This window comes from Psammomys obesus, unplaced genomic scaffold (genome assembly GCF_907164565.1).
Source record: "Psammomys obesus unplaced genomic scaffold, mPsaObe1.curated_primary_1811, whole genome shotgun sequence".
Classification (NCBI taxonomy): domain Eukaryota; kingdom Metazoa; phylum Chordata; class Mammalia; order Rodentia; family Muridae; genus Psammomys; species Psammomys obesus.
In genome coordinates this window covers 10,188,175-10,198,140 of record NW_026585895.1, presented here as the reverse complement: position 1 = coordinate 10,198,140, position 9,966 = coordinate 10,188,175, and the positions used below count along the sequence as shown (strand labels likewise).

Sequence of the window (9,966 nt, the reverse complement as noted above, 5' to 3'; positions counted from 1 at the left end):
TAATTTGTCTAACAGGTTCATAAATGAAAATAAGGAAACTATTTTTCCTAAGCCTAAGGTCTGATAATAACACCAACAGACACACTGCCATATGCTTCTGTACATGTTATGTAAGCTTACTTTTTAAATCAAAATTTGATTTTAACCTCAAAAACAATGAACCATCATTTAGCCAGATAGCATTTTATCAGGAACAAGAGGAAACAATGTTCTTTATCCTGAATGTAATTATTTCCTCTTTGAAAACCAGAGCAGTTGTGGCATTAATAATGTTGTGGGTTGTCTTTTAAAATGTTTCCTCCCTTTTCAAGGAATTCTTTCACCCGCTCTGAGACCAAGACACCCACTCAAGAGCTCTCGGCTGCCAGAAGCTCAGGCATGCTTCATGCTTTCCCAAAGGTGTCATAAGAGAGCACGTCCAAAACCGCCTCTCCACGTGTCCGCCGTGAAGACACTCACAAAGGTTTCAAAGCAATCTTCCAAGTTCCACAGAAAATACGTATATCTGATTTGAAAAATCTCCTAAAAGCAAGTCTGTGCCAGTATTATCTTTGCTAGTGATTTTTAAAAAAAATAAATACCCCCCCCCCAAAAAAAAATCTTTTCAAAACATCATTTCAGACACCCTAGACAGAAATGTCACGTGCGTGGCACGGATGGCTGCTGCGCTTGCACTGTTTCACTCTCGCGCATTCTGAGCAAATACAAAGGCTATTTTCCCCAAAGGGTTCAGAGGGCATGCGATTTCATTTCTTCAGAAAATTGTTTCTCAGGATTTCAATCTTCTTAGGTGGAGATGACGAAACATAATATCAGAAACACTTATTCCTTTTATCTGCTATATTTTCAAAGCATAAATAAAAGCTCAGTATACATTTAAGATCGGTGGATTCAAACTTAGGGATAAACCAGATATGTTGCAAACATTAGTTTGATAATGTGAGAACATTTAATTGTGAACATTTAAGAGGAAAAATCAGTGCAAAAACCAAGCCCTTTAAAAATATTTTTTGAACTCTCAGTCTCATTTTACCCAAGCAGCATTTGATTTCTCTAAATCTTGGGGTTAATGAGACAAGTGACAAAAAATTAAATTGAACTTTTAGCAAAAAGGATTTAAATGAACACCATTTGGCTAAATCTTCTTTTTTCTATTTCTACACACAGTGGTGAGCACTGTCTTGGTTTTCAACCTCATTACACTCTTATTCTTAAGGCATGGTACAAAAACTTTAAACCTTAAATGTTTTTAGAATAAAACAAACCATGCATCTATGAAAAGATGAGCATAATGGCTTTTTGCAATGTGCCTGGCGCACTTCACAGCTGGTCTTGCAGAGCACGGGCTGAGCAATTTCCATTAATATTAATATGTTCTTAAGCTTCTACTGTTCTATCATTTAGGCAATAATTCGAGGATCAATTTAATTTCATGGGAATTTCACTATTCCAGGTCGACTTTGTCATATAAAGAAATTTAGTTGGGACCACCTAAGATTTCACAGTGATTCTTTTGTGAAGTAAACATGTCCACAAACATGTCCACTTGGACATCTATTACCTACCTGTCACGAAATGCGCCATCATGGATGAAACTAGTTATAAAATAGGATTGCTTTGGGGGTTTCCATGCCACCTGTCTTGTCTCAGCCTCCAGATGATTTGCAAAAAAGCATACAAACTAAGTCATATAGCAAAGTATTAGGGTTGGTCCCTAAAGGGGTTGCAAATTCCTTGAGAGCTACAGTGACGTTGTTCCACTATGGCTGCCATCTTAGCTGCCATATGGCACTACCATAGCAGTCTGTAATGACACGTTGATTTGGAAATGTTAAACTAGGGTGTCATGTGTGAGGTTTCCTTTAGATATCAAGTGTTTCAGAAAACCATATCACAGGATCACATGAGTACAATTGCTCCGCACTCTTAGTTATACAAAGCACTAACAGACAAGAAATAGTCTTGAGTGCTAGGGCAATGGACAGGGCGAAGGGAGCAAAAGCTAAGATTCTATTTCAGAATTACTCTCTGTAGGTTTGGGCAACTAACTATATACTTAGCACCAAGAATTACTTCTAATGGTTGCAAGAAAGTTCAGAAAAGGCCCCTTTCTGCTCATAGGCAGCATTTTATACATTCTCATTCCCTGATGATGGGAGGGCTGAGGAGTGTGAGCAGCCACACTAAGACTCAAACCTTGTGAAGCTTCTGAGCTCAATGAGAGGCACAGAGAAGATATAACAATGTTAAATATGTGTGCACCGAGCAGACGCTAATGCATATAACTGCCATCACAGTGAGCCAGGTTAGCTAGGTCAGCTAGGTCAGCCAGGTCAGCTAGGTTCTGACATCATAACAGTGGGTGCTGCTCTCACCTGAGATAGAAATCAAGGAACCCTCATAGTTAAACCATATCACAGAGGATGTGACTTAATGGATATGTGAAGGGTATTCCATGGGAAAGCTACAGAATACACATTCTTCCCAATAGCCCAGCCATTGTCTCTAAAACAGACCACATTCTAAATCCCATCATCAGAAAACTTGCTTATATTTTATCAGATTTCACTGCAATAGAACTAGAATTCAATAGCATAAAACACACAAATGCATGCAGGCCGAACACCCTACTCTTAGACAGCCAGCAGACTGTTGAGGACACCATGGAGGAACTGAAAGAGAATGAAAATGTACTTTTCCAGAACCTTTGAGACAAGTAAGAACAGCTAAAGCAGTTCTGAGTGTGTCACTACAAGTACTCCCATTAAGAAATCACAAATAAGTTACAAATAAATAGCCTAACGTGCCCAAGAGTCCGAGAAAAACACAATTCCAACCTCAGAGCAGTAGGTGGCAAGAAGTATCAGAGCAGAAACTAATGTAACACACACACACACACACACACACACACACACACACACCATAGAATCAATCAGAGCCTTGATTCTGCAACTTAATAAATTTAGAGATTGAAACAGGAAGTTATCATAGATTCTAATGAAATCCAAACAATCATTACAGAGCATTTTGAAAACTTATGTTTGCATTTTTAAACAGGCAAGGAAATGGAACTAGCCCAAATGCCCACCAACAGAGGAGTGGACAATGAAAATGCTGTGCTTATATATAGTCCAAATTTATGTACCTGAAAAGAAATATGAAATCATGGCATGCGCAGGATTATGAATAGACTGGAGCAAATGCAATAAGATAGCTCAGAAGGTTCATTTCCTGTGTGTTCTCTCATACACAAAACCTAGATGTAAAATTACTGCACTTGTATACATGTGTGCCTATTTAAATTTGTGTGTGTGTGAAGCTGGAAGGGGATCATGTTCATAAAAGAAAAGAAATAGGGAAGGAAAAGAGAAGGTAATGGAATACTTGTGATATAAAAGCAGAGTGGGGCATATCTGAAGAAAGGACCAGCCAAAGGTGGGGTCGGATCAGAGGACAGAGGCAGGGCAGTGAAGGAGGAGAAAAATCTAGAGCAAATTACAATGGCATTTACTCATGAAAATTCCACAATAAAACACATGCTTCATATTTGAACCTACAAAGTTAATCTTTAAAAACCTAAAGCCCACTAAAGTTAGAAAAAAAATTATCAAGTCTTGAGAACACTCCGTTAGTCTCTAAACCTTAGGTTTCTTTCTGGATGATTCTGCTCCAACTTTAGCTTGGCTTCCCAGGGCAAGTCCTGAAGATAGCCATTTCTACAACCAAATGAACATTCAGTAAGCAAGCAAGAAGCAAGCTCTCCTAAGAGTTACGCGTGGTTCAAGAAATGCTCATGTTTTATACTCATACTATATCACTGAATGTAGAGGGGAAATTGGGTTAAAAACAGGCCTCCCAAAGCTTAAACATTTGTAATTTTAAAAATTAAGTTAATCTAATAATATATTATCACAAAAGCCAATCCTGATTTAAAAGATATCATAAAAATAATAACATTTTACTTTGAGAATAAAATGACTACACTACCACAGTAAGAAGATAGGTAAGAATAGGCAGTTTGGCTGAAGAAAAAAAATGAAGAATTGGGGCTGATTTGTAGAAACAAGAGGAAATGCCTAAAGAGTACAAAAAATAAAAATAAAAAACAGAGCAAGTAAGTGCCTTTGAGACTAAGCATGTGGCTGTTATTCTCTTACTAGTTGGCTATCAGACCTAAATTCTATGTTGTTACGAAACACGCTGCAGGAGATAGCTAAGTGTCCAATGTTGCATGAGCTGTTGGGTTTTTTTTTTTCCTGACAATCTAAAAATGGAAGAATCCTGAACAAGATAACTTCCACTATCGAAGTAGCTTTCTCTTTCAGAAACGTTTCATTCTAGAGGCTCCAGCGCAGTTCAACTTTTTTTCTACACTCGTTTGTGGATGCAGATGCATTCACACACAGCACTGCACACTTGGAGGTCAGAAGACAACTTTCAAAACTGGTTCTCTCCTTCTGCCTGCCATTGGAGCCCAAGGATCAAACTCAGGTTGTCAGGCTTGGTAGCAAATACCAACATGTCAGCTCTAATTTAACTTTTGAATGATGAGTAAGTAGAAATAAGTATAGATATTATGAAAGACAACAGACTTAAATATTAAAGGCTGAGAGAATATTTCTTGTCACCTCAATAAAAGCATTCTCTGTTTTAAAATTCCATTATAAACCACAAAACATCCCCCCCCAAAAAAAAAACAACTTGTGCTGTTGCCATCGCTACTGGTTGCTCTACACAAACTTCAGCCCTGTCGCCCAAGACAACACCTGTGTGTGTCAATGACTGCAGAAATGTTGAGCTGGAGCCCATCCAAAGCCTTTACCACTACTGATTAGTGTTCATGAAGGTACTTTGCACACCAGTATAGAGGAAAGATAAGCACCACCCTTCTTCAAGGTGTCCCGTCCACAATGGAGACATGCCTGTGTGATACATCAGTGCAATAGTGGCACAACAGCTGTGTAACCCACCACTGATTGGATTTAGGGCTCACTCCATGAGCTGGAAACCGTGCCTGACACTACTCAGGTGGCCCAGAATCGGAGGCTAGAGAGGCCTAGTGGAAAACCAGGCACTGTTGTTCTGAAAAGTGTGGCGATGACTCCCAGCAACGTTCTGCTGTAGTCAGAGGAAAGGGCCCTCCTCAGCCATCATCAGAGAAGCTTTCTCACGCAGTACGTGGTCATCAGCACAGAGATCTACAACTAGGCAATGTACAAGGAGCGAGAAACCTTGGAACACTCGGTCCTAAATGGGATGTCTTTAACAAATCCCTTCTCTCAAGACTCAGGAAACTTTGGGGAAGTGGAGGCAGAAAGGTTCTAACAGCCACGAGGAATGGATAATACCAAGAAAACAGTGCCTTCCAGACACAACAGGACAGACGCGCCTGTGAGCCCACAGAGACCATGGCAGCATGCACAGGGCCTGCACAGGTCTAAACCAGGTGGGGTCCCCGCACTGGGGTGTGGAAGGAAGTGGACACACGTTCCCACCTTTCACTCTAAAGCTATCTCCAATTATCAACCACTCACAGAGGAAAAGGTGGTTTCTCCCGGGGGTTCTCACTTGGAACACAAACCTTATCAGGGCGGACCCCGTGCCCAGTAGATGGCCAACACGAATGAACTTAAACGTATTTTGGGAGGGTTTTTATTTCTGTTTTTGTTTTTAGACTTATTGCTAGTTTGTACATTATGGTTTCCAATTTTGAGTTTTTATACTGTGTGTGTGTGCATGCACACTTGCATTTCTCACGCTCTTTTTTTTTTTTTTTCTTTTTTGGCGGGTTTGTTCCTTGCATTTTATTCTGGTTTGTTTTCTTATTTGCCTGTTGGCTTTCTTAAGAGAAAGAAGACATGAAGTTGTAAGGGTGGGGTTGTGGGGAGGATATGGAAGGAGGTGGGGAAGGGAAAATTGTGATCAGAACATATTGCATAAAAATAACTTTATTTTTAGTTTATAATGAAATTTAAAAAAAAAAATTCCAGCATAAGAGAAGGCGTGGGAAACAGGAAAATGGTAACCAAGTCACCTATTAGGGGATGCCCAGATTTGAAGGAACCTATGCCCAAGAGGATGTCTTCATTGGCAGCCCTTTAAAAATATACTTGGGAGAGTCAACCTTTTAGGGATTGTTCAGCTGATGCCTGACCAACAGACTATGTTCTAATCCCCATTGCTTTGAGCAAAAGGAGCCACGACGACTCTCCCCAGGCCTCTTTCTCCCGCTCATCTCGATTTTAAGTAGCAGCTCTGCTAATCTATTTTTTTTTTCAACACAAAATAAAAGCAGTGGTTGACTTCCATAACTGTCTTTGTTCTGCCTTGTTGGCCCCTTTCTGCCCTATTTGAATAGTACTGTATCTCCTTCAGATTCCATTCTTAATGAGGTTATTTACCTTGCATACCGGATGAGATAGGACCTCATATAATAAATTCTCTGCTCTGAGGTATGTCTGAGGGGGCAGCCTACTCAGCTATTAAAAGGTGTAACCTTTTAACTGAGATTGGTCTTAAGGCTGGACACAACTTCTCTACTGAACTTCCAATTACTTAAGATGTCACCGCAGCACACAGGGGTCTTTACATTTCCATACACCAGCGGACCGGCCTTACAAACACCCACTAACTACAAAACGACTTCTAAAAGCTCATTTGCTACCACATGTATAAATGTTCTTGCTTATGCATGTTAATGAAATACATGTGTGCTAATAATGCAAGCTGGGCATTAGAGAATAACCATTTTAATGCATTAGCTTTGCTATCAATTACGTGTGCTAATGAAATGCATACAGCTACAATCCGTTTGGAACTCTAAATTTCTTTCCAGTAATTGTTCTCCCTCCACCCAGCTATTTACCAGAAGTTGTAACGCTGAGTGCCTTAATTTCAACCTATATACCACAGTGGAAAATGACAAGCCGAGAAATATCTGAAAGTCTAGAAGCAAACAAGGGATAAAGAGGCCTGAATAATCCACCATTTTGACTAAAATACACTCAGCCTCCCATCGTTGACGGGGCGGTGGTAGAGACTGCCGGTAACTGAAGAGGAATGGGGGGGGGCTCAGTTACTTCCTTGAGCCTTCGTAAGTCATACTATTTGAAGATATGATTTTAAGTTATTTTAAATAAACATTAAATAAAATTTTTAATAAAAATCTTCCTCGACGTTCTGACTTTCTCACCTTTTGTTATATTTCACTCCCCTCTTTTTGAGACAAGGTCTCAGTCTTTAACCCAGGCTTGACTTATAATTCACGATGACCCCCCAGGCTGGCCTGAAACAAACTCAAAACCACCTTCAGCCTCGGGTTATGAGACTATAGGTGCGAACTCCCACATCCCTGGACTTTTGTCCATCTTTTCTTTTTTCCCCAGGGGAGAGTGTGAACACAGACCCTCCCATCCCTTCCCCCCCCCCCCCGGTACTCTAAATTATGAGGTCACATCTCCCGCCTTTTGGGGAAATCACAGGGGTCAGCACATCCGGAACGCAATGGATCAGCCTCACCCTGGGGAAACCACCTTCGTGATTACGGCATCTCCCCTGCTGTGTAAGTACACTTGTGTATGTCTTCACCTCAGATTCTCATTAGCTTAATCAGGGTTCTTGGTGGTGCTGCCCTAACCTAAATGCCATCTGTTTTTAGTGTTCTCCAAGTGCTGGTCATGAATAGCTCCATGAAGAAGAATGGAACTTGATCCTTACCTCTCACACCTCACAAAACTGACCTCCAAAAAAATCAGCATAAGACCTGATGCCCTGAATCTAGCAGAGGAGAAGGTGAAGAATATGCTTGAACTTACTGGCACAGAAAAAAAAAAGACTTTCTGGTCAGGACTCCAATAGCACAGGAGGTAAGACCAACAGTCTGGGACTGGGAAGATGACTCAGCAGTTAAGAACGCTGACTGACCTTTCAGAGGACCTGGACTTCATTCCCAATGCCCACATGGTAACTCCACAACTATCTGTAGCTTTAGTCCTAGGGTATTCAACACAGTCTTCTGGCCTGTGCCAGCACTAGGCATCAGGCACGCACATGGCACACAGAATGCATGCAGTCAAACACCCATACACATAAATAAAAATTTTATAAGACCAACAATCAATAAATAGGATCTCATAAAACTGAAATGCTTTGTACAGCAAAGGATAGCATCATTCAAGTGAAGAGGCAGCTTACAGAATGAAAAATTTTTAGCAGCTATATGTCTGACAGAGTATCTAGAATATATAAACTCAAAAAATTAAAATCAAGAAACAACCAAATCCTAAAAATGGTTGCATGGAACTAAGCAGAGGGTTCTCAAAAGATGAAATACAATGGCTGAGAAACATTTTTTTTATATGCTCAACATCCTAAGCCATCAACAAAATGCAAATTAAAACTATTTTGTGATTACCCCAGTTGGAATAGATAATTAAAAAAAAAAAAAAAGACAAATGCCGGTAAGGATATGAGGCAGGAGAACATTTATTTATGGCTGGTGGGAGTTCAAACTGGTGCAGCCACTATGTAGAGATGCTCGGTGTAGCAATTCTCAGTTCAGAGATTCCCAGAGAAACTGAAAATAGATGTACTACATGATCCAGCTAAGACCACTCTTGGACATATGCCCCAAAAGACTGTACATTCTAATACAGCGATCCTTGCTTATCTATGTTCATTGTTGCACTAGCCACAATAGAGGAAACAGTCCATCAGCTAATGAACGGATAATACAAGTGTGATACATTTACACAATGGAATATTATTCAGCTGTTAAGAAAAATAAAATCTGCATGTGAATTGGTGGAGCCAGGAACAACCATCCTGAGTTGATTCTGCTGACTGCTTTTCTCCTCCCAGCAGAGGAGGGAACAATACCTTTCAACACCATGAACACTAATCAGTAGGTATGAAGCTACTAGTTGGGCACCAGCATAATTTCTTCAGGTTTGATAACATAAGTTTTTTTTAAATAAGAAAACAGCTTTTTATTTGTTAATGTTGCATAGAAATTTAAGCATGTTACACTATTTTTAAAAACACAACTGGCACATTTGAAGAGAAGCCCTTACCGCACCCTAAACTCCTTGCCCCATTCCCCTCATTAATCAAGATCTAAGAGAAGTGGCTGGCCATGCAGCAGCTTTGAGGAACCTCCCTTGAGGCTGCTTACACGAGAGTACATAAGTTTTGTCTTTAGCAAAAATAAGACCTTGCCATCAGTTTGGATCCAAAAAGACAAATATCGCATGTTTTCCTCTTATATGAAGATGTTACATCTTAAGCTTTAGGTATGTATGTTTTAATCCAAATAACCACAGAAGTTAGACATCTCAAAAGGGACCAGTGAAGATGAGGGGATCTTTCAAGAAAGGAAAACTAGAACATAGTGCTATAAAGAGATGACGACAAGAGCTCCACAAGGAAAGCAACAGAACCAAAAAATCTGGGCACAGGGGTCTTTTCTGAGACTGATACTTCAACCAAGGACTATGCATAGAGATAACCTAGAACCCCTGCACAGGTGTAGCCCATGGCAGTTCAGTGTCCAAGTGGGTTCCATAGTAATGGGAACAGGGACTGCCTCTGACATAATCTGATTGGCCTGCTCTTTGATCACCTCCCCCTGAGGGGGGAGCAGCCTTACCAGACGACAGAAGAAGACAATGAAGCCACTCCTGATGAGATATGATAGACTAGGATCAGAAGGAAAGAGAGAAGGACCTCCCCTATCAATGGACTTGGGGAGGGGCATAAGTGAAGAAGGGAGGGAAAGGGAGGGTTTGGGAGGGGAGGAGGGAGGGTGCTACAGGGGGGATACAAAGTAAATAAAGTGTAATTAATAAAATATTTTTAAAAAGAGAGATAGGGAAAACTAGGATTAAATGTGGAGAAGGAGGGAATATGGGGAGGAAAAAAAAAACCCATGTGGAAACCTACTACTGTAAAAGTTTCCTAAAATAATTT

At 40.3% G+C, this 9,966-nt stretch overlaps 1 pseudogene; it reads right to left on the bottom strand.

The window, feature by feature from the left end:
- Window positions 1-7,382: 7,382 nt before the first annotated feature.
- LOC129671787 (U1 spliceosomal RNA) lies at window positions 7,383-7,569 on the bottom strand (annotated as a pseudogene).
- Window positions 7,570-9,966: the final 2,397 nt, after the last annotated feature.